The following is a 22,836-nucleotide window of genomic DNA, read 5'->3' on the forward strand; positions in this document are numbered from 1 at the left end:
ATTAAATCAAAGTATTTTATTGAAGTCCATGATCAGTCGGTTGGCTGAAAATACGTGTAGCACGCAGTTTTTTCCTTCATCTATCGTACAGTTTGTTATACTTCACCATTATAGTTCTGGTGTTTACTTTTAACGTTCTGTTTGTTAACTTTATATTTACTTTAATTTACTATTGTTTGTTTCTGTTGTCTATGTATTTCTTAGAGGAACATCAATTTTGAACTATTTTCAAATGAATCATCAGTTTATGAATATAAATTTTGATGTTGAAACATATCAATGATTTCAACGGCATATTATATAGCTGCACCGAAAGTAACTCTAATGAAATATACTAGAGGAACTTGATCTTTGGTCTGTACCGGATAGAAAACAAACACAAGAAAATCGATTTAGAGATATAACACTGCTGACCGTAAGATTAAAGAGTCGGTAAAATTCTCTTTTAAAAAGTTGTGATTAGTGGTCTTTTCAAGGTAGTATTAATTTTATTTTATTTTCGTTTTCTGAAAACTGTCTTAATCATGAAGATATTAGACATGTAGAGTTAAGTCTTGAGGAAGCATTGCTTTCTTCTTTTCCTATACACTTGCATAGCCATGAAACTAATAACATCTAAAATGCATAACTACTAATTCGAAATATTTCTTAGTAATCGAAATTGCTGCTTTCTTGTTTCTCTGTTTTATTCGTATTATGCTTGTTTCATGTGAAAACAGATTCTTGTTATGTATTCTATACATGACGATACGGCACGAGCAAAAAGACAATACTAAAAATAACTTCAAAGGTAATACTTTACAACGCTGGTGTGGCTATTGTAGTATATCTGGATATCACATATCGTTGTGGTATAAGTAAACAAACCATATTTTTTTTTTCATGTGTATACAGGATACCTTTGAAGCCGTCCCCTGTCCCGAAAATTTTTCTTTAGAATATGAACTATAGCTCTGGTTATGAACAACAGTATGACAAGGGAAAGCTCCCTCAGCTGCAGCTAATTTTCTCTCTTCGTTCCCTTCAATTAATTGTATGGAGTGAAAATATTTACAGTGTTACTACAAAAGAATAACTTTAAAAATGAAAAGACGTCTTATAAAATTGCTTTACGAGCAAACATGCATCCCCTCGGCATTCTTAGCTCGTTTATGCTGGCTGTATTCTGTACATGACAGTATTCGCCAAAATTACTAAATTACGTTTGTGAGTTTAATCTGATGAAAACACTTGATCTTTTCAAGTGATGAGCGCAAGAGTCTTGGTCTTGCAGTTTTTGCAAGAGTCTTGCATGCAAGACCAAGACCAGGAATAAAGATGCAAGACCAAGATCAAGACCAAGGGGTGCCAGACCAAGACCAAGACCAAGACCAAGACATTGCGCAAGAGTCTTGCACAAGTACCAGCCCTACTTGCATTTTTATATAGAATGCAAAAAAGAAGGAGATGAATTTCTTGGCTTCAGTAAAAATGCTGCTGGAGTGGATGTGTTCCCAGTAGGTTATGCAATCCGTGTGAGTCGATATGCCCCTGTAGCATATAGTTACAGTATGTTGTTTTCTGAATTGGTTTTTCGCGTTTTCTGTAGATATTGCTCGTTTTAAAGCCACACATGTGTCATCTTGCGCCATGTGAGCTTTTTTGGTGGACAAACAGTGTGTACGTGGATTTTCTCGGAGTTTTTCCGTTTCCTCCCACTTTCTTCATTCTACCATTTCAGTCATTTATCATCATTACCGTCTCCCTTAGCCTTGGTGCATAATCGTAGAACGTTAAACTAGATACTTCATTTCATTTCAAAGCATATTAGTGGTGCTCTTCTTCCAAAACTAAAGAGAAATGTAGTAATGAACATCGGTAATACCGTACACCATAGGTGTCGACTACATGGGTATGGTGTTGGCTCCGAGACTCAAGTATCCGTTGGAAATTTTTAATGTGTGCTCATAAAATTAATTTCAAAATAACATTTTCATGACATTGGCAAAAACTTAGTGCATATGACCGCAAGTTTGATTTCATGTGAGGATGCTCATAGGTTGAATAATTGTTTATTAATATAACTTTTAGTCTCCTTAGGTACACGGCACATCGAGGATTGAACGATATAACCAGACCCGCAACCAGAGGGCAAGGGCGCCGATTTCTATGTAAATTTGGGGGGACCCATTCAGATGCAGAAGCCATATATGAGGATCTTAAGACAAATTGCATTCAAATTTTGCCAAATATGATATATTCTTAAATAAAATAAGGGGGCCCACATCAGCTTTGGGGGCCCTGGGCCCCCTTGGTACCCCATGATCGGCGTCCTTGCCAGAGGGGGCTAGGAGGCCTGGCCCCCCTAAACTTTTCATGACCCCTCCAGACATAAGTACAAAAATCAAAAGATATTTTAAAGGAAAATTTTAATGACTTTCCCCCCTAACATATTGGTGCCCCCCAGAAACCTCTGTGGCCACGGGCCTGGATATAACATTATACTATCTATATTATAAAATTGAAAGTGACTATTTTTGTGACTCCTAATCTTTTGAATCACCCGACCGATCTCGATCAAATTTTCAACATAGATGAGGTCTGAAAGTGTTTTCATCATTTCAAGATTCAAGCCTGGAATGTTATTGCTCAGTTCGCTTTGACGGAACAACGTAAGGGCGAAGGAGGAGGAGTAGATGTACAAAAATCAATATAAATAAAAATAAAAGTGACTAAGTAACTTTATAACTCTTGAACCGATCTCAATCAAATTTTTAACATGATGAGGTTCAGTCCTGGAAAGTGTTTTAGAGTTTGTTTCAATTTGATGGTAGAATCTACGGGAGGAGGAGGGGAGGGGGAGGTATATATCAAATAAATAAAACTTAATAACTTTTGAAACACCCGACCGATCTTAATCAAATCTTCAACATAGATGAAGTTCAGGCCTGGAGCGATTTTTATCATTTTACTTTGACGGTGCAACGTAGTGGAGGGAGAGGGAGAACATATGTTTAAAAAAAAAATAAAATATAAGACTGTCTTTGTGACTTCATTACTCTTGAACCAGCTGATCGATCTCAATCAAATTTTCAACATAGATGAGGATCGGACCTGCGATGGTTTCTATCATATCACTTTGACGGTGCAGTTTAGGAGAGGGCGAGGGGAAATATATTTAAAAATGATCGAAAATGACCGATATTAAAATGGAATCTATAGTTTTGCGTCGCTGAGATAAACAGTGACACTTCTGATGCTGTTTAAATCCAAATTCAGCCCCGGAGCTTGGCGTTGGGAAGGGAAGACATATAAAAATGATCGAAAATGACACATAATACCTAGGTAGTGATAAAAAATGACCAAATACTAGTGTCGAATCCAAAGTTTTCGGCGTCGCTAAGGTGAACAGTGATTCTTCCGATCCCGTTTAAATGTAAATTCAATACCACAACTTGGGGAAGAAACGAGATATATAAAAATGATTTTAAAAAATGACCATTATCAATGTCGAACTTATGATTTTCGAGGTAATTGCGATGAACAATGACATTTCCAATGCCGTGCCTCGCAACATGGGGGAGGAGAAAATATATAAGTTTATTGAAAATGACCGATATTAGTGACAAATCCATAGTTTTCGGGGTCTCTGAGACGAAGAGTGAAACTTCTGATGCCGTTTAATTAAATCCAAATTCAGCCCCACAACTTGGGGAAGGAGGACGGGAGAGAAATATAAAAATAATCGAAAATGACCGATATCAGACAGCGCTTTACTAATAGTAAAAATTGACTGACTAACGAAATATTATTATTATTATTATTATTATTATTATTATTATTATTATTATTATTATTATTATTATTATTATTATTATTATTAGTTTAACCCAACGAAGTGGGTAATTGATGCTAGTAATCCATATTCAGAAGTAAGACTTCAAATAACTCGGAGTTTGATACTGTTATTTTGTATTTCTAATACAGGTCAAGAGCATTTATATAAATTGAGTTTACACAAAAGAGAGACAATTGAGTCGTTTTCACTTTTCACTCAAATTATTCTAAAATATTAAGAGTTTTTATTATAATCATTATTATTTTAATTCTCTCTCACTTTTTTGGTCAATACTGCTAAACATATGATCATCATAATAGTTATTCTGTCATTATTGACAGGTTACTTGCTGCAACTGAGAAGGTTCGACGTTCGGTGGTCCTCAGCTAGTCTCTTCGTCTTGAAGTAGCAATTCCTGTTTAAATACCTTCCTTCAACTAGTCTCCTTCGCTCACTCCTCCTCTTTCCTTTCACAATATCCTCTAGCACGTCCCTCATAATACAGTTCCTCCTCAGCCAATATCCTAATAAGTTCCTCTTCCTCCTCAGCCAATATCCTAATCAGTTCCTCTTCCTCCTCTTAACAATATCTAAAATTCTTCTTTTCTCCTCTACTGCTAATATTTCTAACATCTTCTCATTTGTCTTCCGTTCAACACAGCTAATTCTCTTCTTTTCTCTAGATGCCCATTTTTCGAAAGCCTGCAATTTTTTCATCCGTTTTGCGTAATGTCAATGTTTCTGTTCCATAGAGTACATATTGGAATCAGTAAAACGAAATCTCAATATTTAATACAAGGATTAGCTAATTGTGGTTGAAATGTAAGATCTGACACCTTTAGAGTGTAAAAATAATTTTGCAATTCATGGTATTTCAATAATCTGTGCCGTCTTGTTTTTCTTTCATGCGTCTAAACGATAGCCTCCCCAGTTTGGGAACAAGTGGAGTGTTGGGCCTGTTAAAAAATATCGAAAGCTTAAGAAACGTTGTCATTTGGGCATATCTTATAAGCAGTGAAGCGTGGGCACCCATTAAAAAAAATAATGGTCATCACTTATGTTGTGCACTATCATTATACCTACACGAAGTTAATCTATATTATATTTAGAAACATACATTATTATTGGCGCATTGTAGAGTTTATTATCCCTCATATCCAGAGTAAAATTTACGTATGAAAAGCATAAGATTTCTTAAATGCAAGACTTGCAAGACTCTTGCGTGCAAGACCAAGACCAAGACCAAGGCCAAGGATTCCAGTGCAAGACCAAGACCAAGACTGGATGTGCAAGACAAAGACCTATCACTAATGACAATGGGTTTTGGTGGGACTGTGGGTCACAGTGGGTGAGACTGGTTCATGGTGGGTAGTGGGTCAGAGTGGGTCACGGTGGGTTGTGGGTCACAATAGGTGGTGAGTCAATTGGTCGTGGCTAATGTTTTCATTGCCCCACGCCCTCTCTGAACTACACTGTTGAAAATTAATCAGTGAAAATCAATTGCAATTGATCAATCAATTGAAAGTAATTGCTGTGGAAATCAATTGCAATTGAATTAATTGCCAATTAATATCAATTGCAATTGAATGACTGAATTCAATTGCAATTACTTTCCACTGCAATTACTTTCAATCGATTGATTAATTGCAATTGATTCTCCATTATTAATGGCCAACTGCAATGAACAATTAACCATTACTTACTTCAATAGTTAATTGCAGTTATTAATTAAATTTACAGATTAATTGTTAATTGTTAATTCAATTGAAATTTGCCCAACACTGATACAGAGGGGGTGATTGAAGGGTGAGAAATAACATAATGAGATACAAGCATAATACAATGGGAGGCCAAGTGTGCAACAGTAATATTGTAGAAAAAATACATTTATCAGCACGCCGTGCTGAGTTATGACGAATGTAAAACTGGAATGAATATAGTGCAGGGTGCAGTGGGCAGAAAAATAGATAAAGATGAAATGTAGTGTTCTGAAAGCCACACCACAGGGATTTGTTAGTACTCACGAATGCAAGTTATCTTCTGTTCCTGGAGCGATTCAGGAACTGATGAAGACTGAGGAAGCCCATGTTAATAGGTAGTTACGGTGCACATGATGGGTAAATGAATGATGAAAGTTCACGTGGTTCGTAGGTGTGAAAGGTTTCCGGATTCACTATAGCATCATGGAGTTGCAAATGATAAAGAGTCATGAAGTGCTGTGAGGAAGTATCGACGTAAGTTAGAACAACGAAGTCGGCAACATACAATAGGTATAGTAGAGGAGACAGTGACGAGCCTTGAGGAACGCCAGATTGGAGGAAGATTGGATGAGAAAGTGTTCCGTTAATAGAGATATACATGATAGCCGCCCTAATAAGAAAGAATAGATGAATCTGATATATGAGGGTGGTAGAAAAAAGTTAGGAAGTTTGAATAGTAAACCAGGGTGCCAGACTGTGTCAAAAGCTATTTCTAGATCAAAGGCTACCAAACAAGAAGGAAAACCTGTGTTGTATTGATTGTAAACAGCCGTAGATAGTCGTAATAACTGATCCAGCGTACTAAAATAAGGTCGAAAACCGGCTTGATGAATAGGAAGTAGGTTATGAGTTGCAAGATGAGCGTGCATGCGGCGGACTAGAATGCGTTCCAATATTTTGCAAACGCAACTGGTGAGATGAATAGGGCGATACGACTGTACGTCAGATGGAGGTTTCTTAGATTTGGGAAATAGAAGAACTTTTGAGTATTTCCAGTCGATTGGAAAAATATCCAGTGCGCAGGATGAAAGTATATATGGTGCTGAGAAAAAGTAGAAAAGCAGGTGATGCTTATGATCTTGAAGCTTTGCTGGCGTCTACTATTAATCCAATGTTCTCGGGATTGCTGCCAGAGTGAGTGTTGCTGTGCTGAGCTTTCGTTACCATACAGCGGCAACATCTTCAGAGCTATGTGTTGAAGTGTGCTGGTCGTACACTTGCTTTTGTCAAAGTAACACGAAAATACCGGTACACATTTTCTTTGTAGCAAGAATTGACAACAAAGAACTAATTCTAAATTTGTAGAAAAATAACATTAAAAAATTGATTAAGAAGTCGTGTGATTTCTTACCTTACAACAATGGCTTTTCTGCGTTGCCAATCATTAGCTACCGTAATTGATTCCTGGAAAAATGCTGTTTCACAAAAAGTTTCCGCGTGCACAAATTACGCGAGGAAAATAAAATATACAGAAAGTGCCCTTCAAAAATTGGGATGCGAAAATTATGCGAGGGCGAAAATTACGCGCGTGTTTACGGTAGTTCTATAATCCTTGCATCTCTTTGGGTTCGATTTCTTAGCCATCGGTAAATCGGTCGATCGTCTTCAGAAAGTCTTTTGGCCACTCTCCTGTTTCATATATTTCATTGTATAGTCGGAACAATTCTTTTGTCCCTTGTCTCCCATATTTTTAATGAATTCGGTTGGTATGTTATCTATTCCGGTTGCCTTGGTTAAATTAGTTATATACATAAAACTGTGTGTGTAAGTGAATAATTTATTCCTTTGTAAATATGGCCCAGTAAAATATTAATCAACTTTGAAAATCGATGAATCGGAGTAACATGTGTCCCAACGAGTGCCCGGTCGGAACGCGGGACAAGTAAGGGATTTTTATATGATGCATATATTCATGAAAATAGTTTCTATTTGTTAGGTATTCATTTCGTGTTCCCCTAGGGTTACTAGGAATTGAAATCAGGATCTCTAACTCCGCAGTCCAGTATGCTAACCGTATGAGCACAGAGGACGGGTCTGGCAAACCACATTTTCATAGCGATTTGGTAGCCCTCCTTTTCCCGTATCGATTAAAGTGCCATCCGTGCAGGAATTGTTTCAATTCTGGGTGAAATCAGTCACTTTTTCTGGAGAATCCAAATGTGCCATAAGAAATGGGAGTCCCACTTTGAAATTTTCGAGTTACCCCCTATCGCTGAAGTGGTGGGGATAGGGGGTTGTATTTGGTATCATTGAACTATACATATAAAGCACAAAACATGTATTCTCATTTGGGGCGTGTAGTTTCAATTTGATATTAACTTAGAAATCTATTTGAACTTTGGTAGTGCTAGCACATCCATAGTGTCATCTTCGTATACAAACATATGGTGATTAAAGTGTCAGAGGTACAACTATGAGCAAAATAAATGACGCGTCTCTTTATTTTGAAGTTTTTTGAAAATATCTCCGTTTTCTTTATATGTTCGAAATTTCGGAAGGTTTCCTCAGCAGGCTTTTGTGAATGTCCACGAGCTTTCACGTCGAAAATGGCCTGAAACAAGGAGATGCGTTGTCGCCATTATTATTTAACTTTGTTCTGGAATACGCTATAAGGAAAATCAAAGATAGCAACCAGGGCCTAAAGTTAAACGGTGTTAAGCAGGTTATGGCATATGCTGATGATGTAAATTTAATAGGGAATGATAGGAGAACAATAGAAAGAAATGCAGGGATCTTATTAAACGCTTGCAGGGACATGGTTTTAGAAGTAAATGCAGAGAAAACTAAAAACATGGAAGTGCGTGGGGACCGTAATACGGCAAATTGTGGATGCGTTAAAATATTAAATAATACTTTTGATAAAGGGGATACTTTCAAATATTTATGATCGATATTAACAGACGAAAAACATATTCACGAAGAAATTAAATGTCGACTAAAAGCAGGGAATTCGTGTTACTATTTGGTTGAAAATCTCTTGCCGTCGTGAATTCTGTCGAAGAATTTGAAGCTTAAAATATATAAAACGATAATCATGCCTGTTGTTCTGTACGGTTGCGAAACATGGTCGCTTACTCTGAGGGAAGAACAGAGACTAAAAGTATTTGAGAACAAAATCCTGAGAAGAATATTCGGACCCAAGAGGAACGGGAATGAGGAATGGCGGAAACTTCATAACGAGGAACTACATAATTTATACGGTTTACCCAACATTGTTAGGGTCGTCAAGTCTAGGAAGCTTAGGTGGGCAGGTCATGTAGCTAGAATGGAAGAAAGTAGAAAGGCTTTCAAAGTCTTCACTGGAAGACCCATCGGAAAACGACCATTAGGAAGACTTAGGCGCAGATGGGAGGACAATATTAAGATGGATCTCTCAGAGATAGGAAGACAAAGTAGAAACTGGATCCAATTAGCTAAGGATAGAAGTCTGTGGAGAGCTTTTGTGAACGCGGCATTGAACCTTCGGGTTCCATAGGCCATAGAGTTAGTTAGTTCCTCAGCAGGAGGCGTTAATTACAAACCCGTTTTTAATATTTGTGTTAGATATTAGCTTAAAATAAATAAATTAGAAGCAAAAAACATTAAATCGACCGAAGTTACGAGAATTACCAACTCTGGTAAAGTGGGAAATTTTCAAGAACGCGAGGGAATTGTGCAGTTCAACACGAAGTAACGACATCTATGTCATTGAGAGAAATGTGGATTAAATCTACAAACGAAAATTTTAAGGAAATATTTTTAATATGTCTTATTACATGCATTATCTGCGAACTCCAAATATATGAATCTATACTAAGTATCAACGTATAGATAGAGCAAAAAAGTGGAAATTACCTATGGAAAAGGACGAATTGGTAGCACGATCGTAATGAAAAATCATCTTTACCGTAGAACAGGTTTAGTTGACGTAAGAAAGCAAATAGCTCAGTTAGTTAAAGTTACAAGTCTGTCTGCTGGAGTTAGTTGGTTCGACTCCCATAGAAGTACAATTATCATTTTTATTACTATGGTTATTTTATTTATTTGTTATGTGAGAAAGAATCAAATTGTAGCATATGTGTAAAACTCATGACGATACCAAAAAAAAAAAAAGAAAAAAGTGTCGTTGTCGCACTTGCATTAGCGTCCGTAATTTTTGTTTCCAAACAGTTACGTAATAATTTCCCCTGTGCTTACTGCTCACTACATGCTCACTCGTGCATAACGAATGTGTTTCCAGTAAAGATTAATTCTAATTTGGAGAATTTTATAAAGTTTCACAATGTTTATCACTAGATAGTCTTCTGTCTACTTTTTTGGACAGATTTCCCTATTAAATGTTTAATTTATATATTATAAATTAAATGTTTAATTTATATATAATATAATTACGGAAAAGTTTTACAATGTATTTGTTTTAAATTGAAATTGTTTTGAATTTACCACATGAGGTAAGTAGCCCAAAGGAGGAGAACTCAAGTAACTGATATTCTACGTAAAAGCAACCAATTATAGATGGATAATGCTTATTACCTTCAACACATAATCTTTACGTTAGAGGGTCAGACAGAAAAATCCTGTTTTTCCTCCCCTATGACCACTCATCTTAACGCTCTACATGTAATGATTCGTGTCACATAATTTCGGGTCTCCAAAGACATTCATATTTAATAATAATAATAATAATAATAATAATAATAATAATAATAATAATAATAATAATAATAATATTATTATTATTATTATTATTATTCCTGAATATGCCACCCTTACACAATGTAGTAACCTTAGACATCTTAGTTTAAAGTGCTTCCTTTAGTAATAATTTGAGCAACCACGTAGCAAAATTTAAAATGTAGGAGGGGCACGTTTTATTTTACCCCTCTATTTTCAGCACCCTCCCGAAAAGAAAGAATTTAATTTCTGATGGTTAAGTAATAAAAGAAATACGTAATATATTTATAGCGCCCGTTGGCTGTAATATTACCGCTTCTTTATTTGTTCGAGGGCTCCCTACACAACCAAGGTTGAAGAAAAGAATAGGAAAAGTGTCTAAATATTACAAAGTACTTTATATTTTGTCAGAAGCATGGCAGTGTATACACAGCATTGCTTTCGTTGACAAGTGTTTCACCCTTGAGTCGCTTATAAAATTAGCCAGAATAAACTTTTGCCGATCGTTGCTCTAGACGGATTTGTCCAGGATGGTTTGGTGTCGGGCTAATAACGATGAGTATGTTTATTTACAACACCGTTAAAGAAATAGCAAACTTTCTGAAAGGAACTTACTTAGATCTCATCAGATCCTCCTTATACTTAGCCAGAGCCCATTCTGAAATATTGCATCTGGTGTTCTGGGTGAAAGTTCTATAGGACTATTAGAAAAATGTATATACCCATTTCCACGCTGATGGTAGAATTTCTGAAACAGTTATTGAATTACGTTCGAAGCATTGGCGTAAATAGCGCTCCCACAACCCTGTGTCGTGGGGACCGCACAAGCTGCAAAGCCAAAAAATATAGAGAAAGTACGCAGGGGCGGACCAGGCCAAATTTTCACCTGGGCAAAGTGACTTTTTGGCGCCCTCCCCTCCAGTACTGGCCTATATTTTACATTTTATCCTAGTGTTTTTAATAGTTTAAACCCATTTTTCAAAAAGACATTCATTACCTAGGAAAACTTCACAAAGAATATGGCTTGCTATAAACAATACGAACACCGCCCCCTAGCTAGGTCTAGTGGCTAGCACGCCTGCCTTCTGTGGTCCCGGGTCCAATTCCCGGTGGGTAACTGTTGAACGATAAACGTGGTTCGCATTTCACTATAATCAGTATCTACACCTCATTTGGCCATCAAAGCATAACCGTGGAATGCTAAACTCAAGCAAAGAAACAAACAATACTTACTCCCCCTCCACTCTTTATTCTACATGCCATCTTCCCATTTGTCGATACAGTTCCCTTAGTGCTGTGAAACTTTCTTCTTCCATGGTGAAATGGAAAAAGATTATGTAATTGCCGCTACTTTACAAGAATATAAACCAAAAAAGTCAGTAGGAAACACATTATAAAATTTACTTTTTGAATCTCGTTTTGGCGCCCCTCTGAATCTGTCGCCCCGGGCAGTCACCCGGGTTGCCCGGCTTGGTCCACCCCTGAAAGTATGGACGCATAACTAAGGGCTGCGGACGTGAGGTTAACCTTCATGTTATGCCACTGGTTTGACGTGTTTGAGATGTTCAGTAAATGGTTAGTGAAATAATTTCGACGGTTACTGATATTTAAAGTTTAGCTAAGACAAAGTTACCTAACTAAATACATTTGATATCGCGATGTCACAATTTGATATTTCCTCACATAAAAAAGAGAAAAACAATAGTAATAAAAACTCTTACTCGTATTAGGCTCGAACTAACAACCTAATTCGTTCAGACTAGTTGCTCTGGCCAACTGAGTTTCGATTTCTTACGCAAAGAAGTCTGTTATATTACGAGGCATGCTTTTCATTATGATCGTGCTGTTAATTTATTCTTTCGATAGGTAATTTCCCCTGTTTGCTTTATCTATATAAATAAATGTATAGATTCATATATTAAGAGTCTTTGCGTAATATGTGTAATAATTTCGCGACAAGTATACATACTCGAAAATAACTCGTTTTCCTTTATATATTCAAAGTTTCTGAGGGTTTCAAGATGAGGAAACATTACTGACAAACAAGGACGCATTTAGGGGTGGTTTCAGGGGGCCCGGACCCCCTCTTAAATCCCAACTTTTCTGTAAATTTAACCTAATTTTGGGTATTATTTTTAAAAATTTTATTACAATTTATCCTAATATTGAAGTCGGACCCCCAGATAGCTTTGGACCCCTCCCGAAATAAATTCCTGCATATGTGCCTGCTGACAAATGTATTTTCAATATATTCGTTAAATAATAAAGTAAAATAACTAAATTAGGACCAAAAAGCTTCAACACGGTCTAACTTTTGTCCACTGTTAATATTGTTAGGAGGGATATTAATAGCAAAAACTCCTAGTCAATGCTGAACCTTGGAACTTCATCCCGAACACAAGCATATTTTCGAAACACTCTAAGGCCTAGCCAGAAGGCATTGTAAGCGAGTTACGTTTGGCAATATCACACGGAAACAAATGAATGCTGGATTGCATTCTAACCCGTTCCTACTACTATTACTACTACTACTACTTTTACTACTAACTTTTGCTATGGATCTGTATAGTACAAGGGCAAACTTATTTTAATGAAAATTTTAAAAACTAATCGTTAAATCACTTTTTGAATATTATTTTTAATCTTTTTTAACGAAGGAAGTGTTATAAACTTTTTAAAAGTATTAAAAATAACTCTCCTTATGCAGGGTTTTAACCCACGCCAAAACCAATCTTCCTTACTAGCATGTTGCGCTAGCTCACTCAGCTACGAGAAAAGACAGCACTTGGCGTTTACTTTGTGCTATATTTACGCCATGACTCGTGATGTCACCAACAGGATCACGATATAGACGTCATTATTTTTCCTACATTGCAGAGTCCCTCGAGATTTGATCATTGTTACTCGGACTGGAATTGTCATTTGGAACAAACATTTTAATATGAAGCCAAAAATTCCTTTAAAATAGACGAAAACTTCGAAAGTTTTAAAAATTTTAATATTTTTGCCTTTTCCTATCAGGGGGTCATAGCCTCTACACCGAAGACCCCCTCCCCCCGAGATTTGATCATTGACCACTCGGACTGAAATTCTCATTTGAACCAAACCTTTAATATGAAGTAAAAACTTAAACTTTTACATCAATTTGAACTGACTGGATTCCGGTTAACCACACTATTATGTTTAGTTTAGTTAAGTGGTAATTTGTGACAGCTTCACATCATCAAAAGAATCCTTCACTTCATTGCCCCCCCCCCAGGAGTCCGTGCTGGATCAGCCACTAGAATCAATAGACGCTTTTCCTATTCTTTTTGTCACCCTTGGTTGTGTAGGAGCTCCCTCGAACAAATAAAGAAGTGGTAATATTACAATGAAGGGGCGCTATGTATTAGGTATCTCTTTAGTTACCTACCCCAAACCGCACAGGGCCATCTTCGGTAGAATAAAAATGCTACGTGATATTCCAATCATGATGGGGAGAGCATGCTATAAATATATTTCTTATTCATTTTGTCTGCCCTGCTTATCAGAAATTACGTAACGTTGTCCTTGTTTGTCAGTAACGTTGTCCTTGTCTGTTGGGAGGGTACTGAAATGAGAGGGGCAAAAAAACATCGTGCCGCCTTCCACATGGTTGCTCAAATTATTACTAAAGAAAGCATTTTAAACTAAGATGTCTAAGGTTACTACATTAGGTAAGGATGGCATATTCAGGATTATTATTATTATTATTATTATTATTATTATTATTATTATTATTATTATTATTATTATTATTATTATTATTATTATTATTATATGAATGTCTTTGGAGCACCGAAATTGTGTAAGACGAACCATGGTATGTAGAGGTTTAAGATGGGTGGTCATACGGGAAGAAAAACCAGGATTTTTCTCCATCTGACTCCTAACGTAAAGATTATGTGCTGAAGGTAAGAAGCATCATCATTCTACAATAGGTTGGTTTTACGTAGAATATCAGCTACTTCAGTTCCCCTCCTTTGGGCTACTTACCTCATGTGGTAAATTCAAAACAATTTCAATTTAAAACAAATATACTGGAAAACTTTTCCGTAATTAAACATCTAGGGAAAATTAAACATTTAAAAGGGAAATTTATCAAAATGTCCAAAAAAGTAGACAGAAAACTATCTAGTGATAAACATTGTGAAACTTTATTAAATTCTTCAAATTAGAATTAACGTTTACTGGAAAACATTCGTTATACACACAGGGAAAATAATTACGAAACTGTTTGGAAACAAAAATTACGGACACTAATGCAGGTGCGACAACGACATTTTTTCTTTTTTGGTATTGTCATGAGTTTTACACATATGTTACAATTTGATTGTTTCCCGCATAAAAAATAAATAAAATAACCATAGTAATAAAAGCGACAATTGCACTTCTATGGGGTTCGAACCAGCTACCGCTGGTTTACAGGCTTATTGCTTTAAATAACCTTTTTTTAAAAAAACTTCCTGACTTATTTTCTACTTTCACCACTTTTCAGGACTACTAAACTCGAAAGGGACACGAGCACAGAAATATCGAGGACAGTTAAAATTCCACCCTTGCTCTTCAGAGGGACTCGAACCCCCAATGGGCTTCACCTTAAGATCATCAGCCTAACGCCTCAGACCGCTCGGCTACACCCACCGGCTAAATAACTGAGCTATTTGTTTCCTTACGTCAACTAAGCCTGTCCTTCGGTAAAGACGATTTTTCGTTAGGATCGTGCTACCAATTCGTCCTTTTCCATAGATAATTTCAACTATTTGCTCTCTCTATACGTTAATACTTGGCATAGATTCATATATTTGGAGTTTGGATATAATACACGTAATAAGACATATTAGAAATGTTTCGTTAAAAGTTTCGTTTGTAGATTTAATCCACATTTCTCTCAATGACATAGATGTCGTTGCTTCGTGTTGAGCTGCACGATTCCCTCGCGTTCTTGAAAATTTACCACTTTAGCAGAGTAGGTAATTATCGTAATTTCGGTCGATTTAATGTTTTTGCTTCTAATTTATTTATTTTAAGCTAATATCCAACACAAATATTAAAAACGGGTTTGTTATTAACGTTTTCTGCTGGGAAAACCTTCCAAAATTTCGAACATATAAGAAAACGGAGATAGTTTCAAAAAACTTCTAAATAAAGAGACGCATCATTTATTTTGCTCGTAGTAGTAGTACTATGCTTGAAAATGCAAATACATTTTTCGCTACGGTGTCCAGAAATACTATTTTAACTAATCATAAAACAGAAATCTTTCGGTGAAGTAATAGGGGTAATGTGTGGTATTCTAGTTTCATACCGAGTTCCTTCGTAGCTAAGCGGTTAGCGTACGCACCTTTGCTGGTTCGATTCCCGGTGTGAGTTCATGTGGTTCGGATTCCACGCTAGGTAAACGTTTATATAGCCTTGCTGCTGAAAGGGATGTTAAACTCAACTCAACATTATCTTTATACCATCAATAGAAGCAAAAGGTAGACGATACTATCCTGCTAAAAACATGCATTTATTTCCTTGGCACATATTACATAGCATCGGACTATTTGCGACATTAATAACAGAAGCTTCAAGAGAAAGAAGCTTTATAAACATTAAGTCGCTTCAAGCGTTAAAATCGCTTTGTAGAATCAAGATTATGAATTACAATAACTTTTTACGTTGTAATTACAAATACAAGCATTTATTGTTTTCTATCTCTTTCACATACTCTCTCTCTCCCTTTCTTTCTCTGCATATACACCTGTATATTACAATAGGTATCAGGAACATGAATAATTTTCAGTTTGGACGTGTGATTTAAGGTTGGTATTCAAATTAGAAATCTGTTCCCATTATAGCAATGTTAACGTTCTTCATTGTAGCGTCTTTGTATATAATTGATGACAGGGTGGATAAATGTAACTGGACTTTGAAACATGATAGTTCATCCGATTTTGTGTTTTTTCAAGCACTTAAAAACAGAACTTTACATTTAAAGAAATATTTCCATATATTGAATAAAACTTCCGGGAGACAGATTTGAACTGCTGCCCTCCAATGCCACATTTTCAAGAGCAATACTAAACACGTTTGACCACCGCAGGGACGGCGCCAGGAACACTTGATGGGGTGGGCGGAAAGAGGCGGACCTAGTTGCTGGGTGGGCGGACAATGAAAATGAGAACTGGACAATGTAGACATTTTTTGACAATGATTAAATTTCAATTTTTATACTGTTTAGTTAGCTAAGGCTTAGACCGAAATAGGGGAGAACAAGGATGTGAAAAACAGTTGTCTTGGACTTATAGAAGGTGAAATTCCAGCATTCGCCTGGTGGGACTGAAGAAATGCAGGACGTAGGATGGGCTGCAGGAGTTCGTGGCTATATGCTCGACCTACCGAATTCCGCGTGGCAGACACACTACCTCTATGAAGTTCAAGACAGCTTTACCTCCTCTCCCTCCAAGAATGCACATAAATGCATAGAAATAAAAGAAGGTTCGAACAACACAGACTAACAGATAATACTCTACTTTTCGTTAATAACATAAAATACTCAACAAGTAGGTAAAGTAAAACAAGGATAAAATAGGCTACTTCAAACATTTTTACCTTTGAAGGATTTATTACAAGAAAGCAAGAGACAAAAAATATAAATCAGTATCTTCAGAAGCAATGCTGTCGTCTTCGCTCTCTCCAGCGTCTAGTTCATTTTAACTTTCTTCGAAATCGAACACTTCAAATTGCGAATCCTGGTTGTCGCATGTATTTGTATTTTTTTCTTTTGTCTTTTTCTCTATTGAAGAAGTATTATCACTAACGTTCAACAGATTGAAAATCGCGCTTCTTTGAACACGAGGAAGTCACTGACAGTGAGAAGCGATCGCTGATAAAATTTTCGACATATTAGCTGAACAAGCACCGGCCGCCTAGACTTCTGAACGCAACAGAGATCAACTCAACAATCTATAACAAGGGTTTTTACAAATCTGTTTAATGCCACACGGGTAAGACATGCGGTACATTGCTGTAAGCAATTGCAAGTTACAACCCTTTTATAAGAAGCTACAGCGCCGACACAAGGCACTACTCCCCTTCCATTCTTTCTGAAATGAGACAATAGATAATACTGGCCAGTCCTATCCATTATTTAATCGGCTTTTTAAAAAGCACTTCCTTTCTTTTTTCAGTGCAGCACATACAAACGCTGGAGTTTCAATAGCACGATTGTGTGTGTGTGTGTGTGTGTGTGTGTGTTAAATTTTAATTCGTTAATCACGTCTTTTGGCATCATTATATTACAAATATCTGTCTTAAAATCAATGTTCATTGCAGAGTTAAACAGAGTCCTAGAATCTATCACATTACAATCGAAAGTAATACCTGTTGCTTTTGAAGTACAGGATGTCACCTTCAGTGCCGGATTTGAGTTGATTTTGAGTGATTGATTGATTTTGAGTTTTACGTCCCGTTCAGCAGCGAGGCTATATGAGACGTGGACCTACTGATTAACGTGGAATCCGAACCACATGAGCTCCTGCCGGGAATCGAACCCGGGCCTCCCACGCCAAAGGCGCGTACGCTAACCGCTTAGTCACGGAGGAGCTCATATAGTGATCTATAGAGTAGGGATGGCCATTTCCGGAAAAAGAGTTTTCCGGTTTCCGGAAATCACATTTTCCGTTTTTCCGGAAAATTTTCTGTCTTCCGATTTTCCGGAAAACTTTCCGTTTCCGTTTTTCCGGAAAAAGAGTTTTCCGGTTTCCGGAAATCACATTTGGCGTTTTTCCGGAAAATTTTCCGTTTTCCGGAAAATTTTCCGTTTTTCCGGAAAACTTTCCGTCTTCGTTTTTTTCGGAAAATTTTCCGTCTCCCGTTTTCCGGAAAATTTTCCGTTTCCGTTTTCCCGGAAAATTCTCCGTCTTCCGTTTTCCGGAAAATTTTCCGTCTTCCGATTTTCCGGAATATTTTTCGTTTCCGATTTTCCGCAAACTTTTCCGTCTTCCATTTTCCCGGAAGATTTTCCATCTTTCCTTTCTAATTTTTCAGTTTCCGGAAGAATTATATTCCGTTTTCCCTGAAAATGTCATCATCCCTAGTCTGTAGGAAGTTTGACCTTTTTAAGAGTTCTAGTATATTTATATACCATGGCGTACTATCGTCTCTGACCGCTTATTTAGGTTCTATAACAGGTATTTAAGCCGGGATTTTTTAAAATTATTTTTCAAGTCAAGGATGGACCAAAGAACACCGGAGATGCGTTTTGGAACCGGATGGTCAACTTGGCGGCGCCAAGTGGTACAAAGGGACGTGACTTTTTTTTCTTAAGGCAAATTTCAAAACTTTTTCACGCCTTTAGTTTTCAAGATATTAGATTGAAACTTTGCATAAGGATTGTGTGTACCTTTGGGTATTTATATATATATTTTTAGATCCCTACGTGAAACTGGGGCCGGGCCCGATGGGCGCAAGTGTTACGAAGGGGTGATTTTTTTTTTTTAGAAAAAATCCGTTTTTTCCCCATTTTTTCGGTTAAGTTTTATGATACGGACACGTGGTACCGTTGGTAAGTATGCTTTTCGTGAGAAAAACGAGGTATGAACCATGATCCTACGATAAATAGTAAGGAAGCAGTAGCTGTTTGAGTAAAAGTCTAAAATTTACCTCATAAAGTGGAAATCCTTAAAGGGTTAAACTTCTTGCAATCTGACGCCTTTGTTACATTTCTATCTGATAATTCATTGTTAAGACCTCTTCTTTGTTCTACCAATCTCTCAAGCATTCCATGTATGCTATTCCACCGAGTTTTAACTTGCTGTATAAGGAAATGTACTGTCAATCCTAATAACCTTTACTGTTTTTCCAGTTCTGACATTGCCAACGTACTATGTTTAAAGTGGGAAACAATCCGACACTTAACGTTTTCTCGATTTTTTCTATTGCAAGACCTTTATTTATAGAGAGTTGTAGGGTCTGAGCAAACCAAGATATGCTTGAATACGGAAGGTCTCGTACTGCACTTGTGATAGTATTAGCATTGTCATAGACAATTGCATGTGTTTTATCTGAAATGTTCCACTACTCTGCAACATGTGCTAAGTGCAGAGTTATGTTTACCCTTGTGTGCCTCACTTCTATTTCAATTATTTAAAGGACTGCACATATTGAACTTAGATGGAAGCATATAATGGGCTGTGATTGTAATATAACTTTCCGTAGCCTGCGAAGTCCAGCTATCTGTTGTCAAATCAATCGATTCCGCAGCCACACTTCTCCTTAAAAAACAAGGCCTCAATACGGCGAGTCACAGTTTGCCTGGATTGTGAGTGGTAACTTGGTTCTACTTCATTCATAAATTCAAGAAACCGAATTGCTTCAACGAAAGGCAAAGGAAGAAGATCCTTTGGTACTATATTACTTATTTTACTATCAAGCACCTCTGCTCTTGCAGAAGAACAAGGTTTAGGGTCTCTAAGATAAGACAGAATTCTTTTCTGTTTCTTACATACTATATGTTCCCTTATTTGTAAAACATTTTTTCTGGGATATTTCTGTTACTTTGAGCGTACGCCAGGTGAAGCGATAATCTGAGATATAGAGGTAGCAACACCTAGATTATCATCTACGTTTCTGAAATAATAATAATAATAATAATAATAATAATAATAATAATAATAATAATAATAATAATAATAATAATAATAATAAAAGAAATACTTTGATTGCATTAGGAGTTTACAATTTAGTAACAAAACATGGATATAGAATAATAAGTAGAGCAACCCACATTATGCTTTATTTTTGTTTAATTATGCTTTATTTTTTAAATTATGCTTTATTATTAATTTCAATGATTGTTTTACATTAATCGTGTATAACGTATAATATTTACTATAGGCCTACATTAAATATTCTAAATATCTTGATCTATTTATTAATATTTTATGCAACCAGTTTCTTTCATATTTAATGAACTTTCTACCTGCACTGTAAAGAGATGCTTTACTCGAGTCAGTTTTTTTTTTTTTTTTAATAACTTGTGTGCGCCTTAGAGGTGCATATATTCAGAAAGGGAAAGTAAAAGATGCCACCAGAAGGTACAGAAAGTGCTCGACTTCAAGAGGTACACATAACAATATAGTGTGGAGTTCTTGTGTACTATTCATTGTTTGCGGAAGTTTTCTTCATCTTGTCCTTTTTTTCTTTTCTCCACGTCAATAGATTAGACCAAAAAGTTTACAGAAATAAAAATAAGCTTTTCATTGTTGCATTGTTATGTTCTCAATGATTTTGCATTGCAAATACTGTTTTTTAAAAATATTAATACAATATATTAAACTTGTAGTTAAAGAGATTTTTTAAAGAATTGTGCTAAATCGTTTAAATTATGCTTTATGCTTTATTTTCTAAAATTATGCTTTTAAAATTAATTTCTTCTGGACCTTTAGATAGCCACAACCATGTTCAAGGTACCAATCATATGTGTAAATAGCTATTATGCTTTCTATGCTTTGTATGCTTTTGGGTTGCTCTAATAATAAGTAAAACTTTCAAATGCATACAGAAACATAGATAATAAGTCAGCATTGAGAACTGAATTGATGTATCGATGACTAGGTGGAATCGTCCTTCAGTTTAAGAGAAATTAGCGGAAAAAGTTACAAAGAGAATTATGTGGAATAGATCATTATAAGAATAGTGCAATCATTTCAAGTAGTGCTACATACTATGGTATTTATAGTCAGTAGTACCGGTATTTGGAATTCGTGACGCTTATAGTTGCAAGATGGTAACACTAGGGTAAAGTGTAAAATTGAATTACATCAATAGGATTGAATTTATCTCAAGGTTAAAAAGTCTATGGCACAGGTCGGATGTAACTGAGCAATAAACTTACAGAAAAAAAGAACAGTTGGGACGGTAGGGTGCTCGAATCGAACATCGGTCTTCTGAATGTTAATCCGATGTTCTAACGCTTGAGCTCAGTTGAAATACGTAGTGTACTCCCGCCCATGAAATAATACAAGACTACTGCGTATGGATTCTATAGAATCTATGGCGCCGATTTCTTTATCTTTGGGGATCCATTCAGATGCAGAAGGTATATATGAAAGTTTTAAGACAAACTGAATTCAAATTGTGCAAAATATTGTATATTTATAAATACAATGCGGGTCCACATGAACTTTGAGGGGGCTGCCCCCGGCCCCCCAGGATCTGTGACCTGGACAGATCACCGTGGTCATGATAAGCGATGAAGAAATGGTTGGAATATAAACATACCAGTTGTACTAATAACACACTGCCAGCTCTCTTTACTGCCAGGGTTCTGCCCTCAGGTACACGCATAATCGGGGATTCCCCGAAACACACGCATGATCGGAATTTCCTGGTGCAAACGAATGATCCGCAAGCCCTCACGTAAACAAAACAAAAAAGTACATGATTAAGCAAGTGTACAAATAGATGTAGCAGGAAGGAATGTTTCGTCGCTGATTTACTCGACCTTTCCTCTCCTATCCACTGTTAAGTTTGAGTTGCGTTTCTATAGCACTAGATGGAGAAGATCATTGCCTCATTTACTTGTTTTTGCGTAGCATTTTTCGTTATATTTCTTAATGTAAGACGACCAATGTCACTATTCCAAGTGAACATTTTCATTTTCCAGAAAATATTTCGTCTTCCGTTTCTCCGGAAAATTTTCATCTTCCGTTTTCCGGGAAATTTTCATCTTCCGTTTTCCGGAAAATTTTTCGCCTTCTGCTTTTCCGGAAAATTTTCCGTTTTCGTTTTCAATTTTCCGGCTTCCGGAAAAAATATTTTCCGTTTTTCCGGAAAATGTGGCCATCCCTACTATAGAGTGCAATTGAATAGATTATTGAATGGATCACTAAAGGCAGGGGCAAATCCAGGGGGATCGCCTCCCAGAATTGAATATTTTTTAAAAATAAAACCTATTGACTTCGAACGACTGCCCCCCAAACATTCATAATGGATCCGCCCCTGACTAAAGGAAAGAATACGAGCACGAATCATAGTAACTTCATCCATTCGTTCTAGGCATATGAGTGGTTCGTTTGTATATATTAACAGTATTTTATGTATTGTTACATTCAGAACTGCCCAAATTTACCTCGTGTAAGTTAGTATGCAGGAGGCTGAATGCATTAGATTATCGGCATTAAAGCAAACGCCAAAAATATAGGCGGGTTGCGCGCGCACCTTACAGCTCGCTGTTGTCAACTCTCCCTTGTCATGTGCCACCTCCTTCCCCTCCTGTTGCAGGAGTAAGCAGACGACAGCCGTTTACCTAGCCACAGCTCAAAGCCTGCGTTCTGCTGTAACCAATCTTCAACAAGCGCGCGAAACATGAAACCCTGACAGTGACTGAGCAAGACAAATGTAAATGTGGCAAATGCGTAGGTTGCTAGACTAAGGCCACCATAACCTGAGCTCTGACAGGTCTAACATCGTGTAAGCTGACAACAGTGTTCCGAACTGTCATAGTAACAAGAATCAAAGCGAACATTGACATCACGAGAAGGGAATCGAATTACTTTATCAGTGATTGAATCAGTTTATAAGTTGAAATATTTACAAAGT

At 36.6% G+C, this 22,836-nt stretch overlaps 1 protein-coding gene across 1 annotated transcript in view; it reads left to right on the forward strand.

Moving 5' to 3' along the window:
- Window positions 1–379: 379 nt before the first annotated feature.
- Window positions 380–22,836, forward strand: part of LOC145688952 (putative palmitoyltransferase ZDHHC24) — a 38,682-nt gene continuing 16,225 nt past the window's right edge. The window contains exon 1 of the mRNA XM_081763113.1: window positions 380–476. The gene's annotated coding sequence lies outside the window, so the exon portion shown is untranslated. The remainder of the gene's footprint in view (window positions 477–22,836) is intronic.

The sequence above is a fragment of the Thermobia domestica genome, chromosome 7, assembly GCF_964235325.1.
Source record: "Thermobia domestica chromosome 7, izTheDome1.hap1.1, whole genome shotgun sequence".
In the NCBI taxonomy this organism is placed as follows: Eukaryota; Metazoa; Arthropoda; class Insecta; order Zygentoma; family Lepismatidae; genus Thermobia; species Thermobia domestica.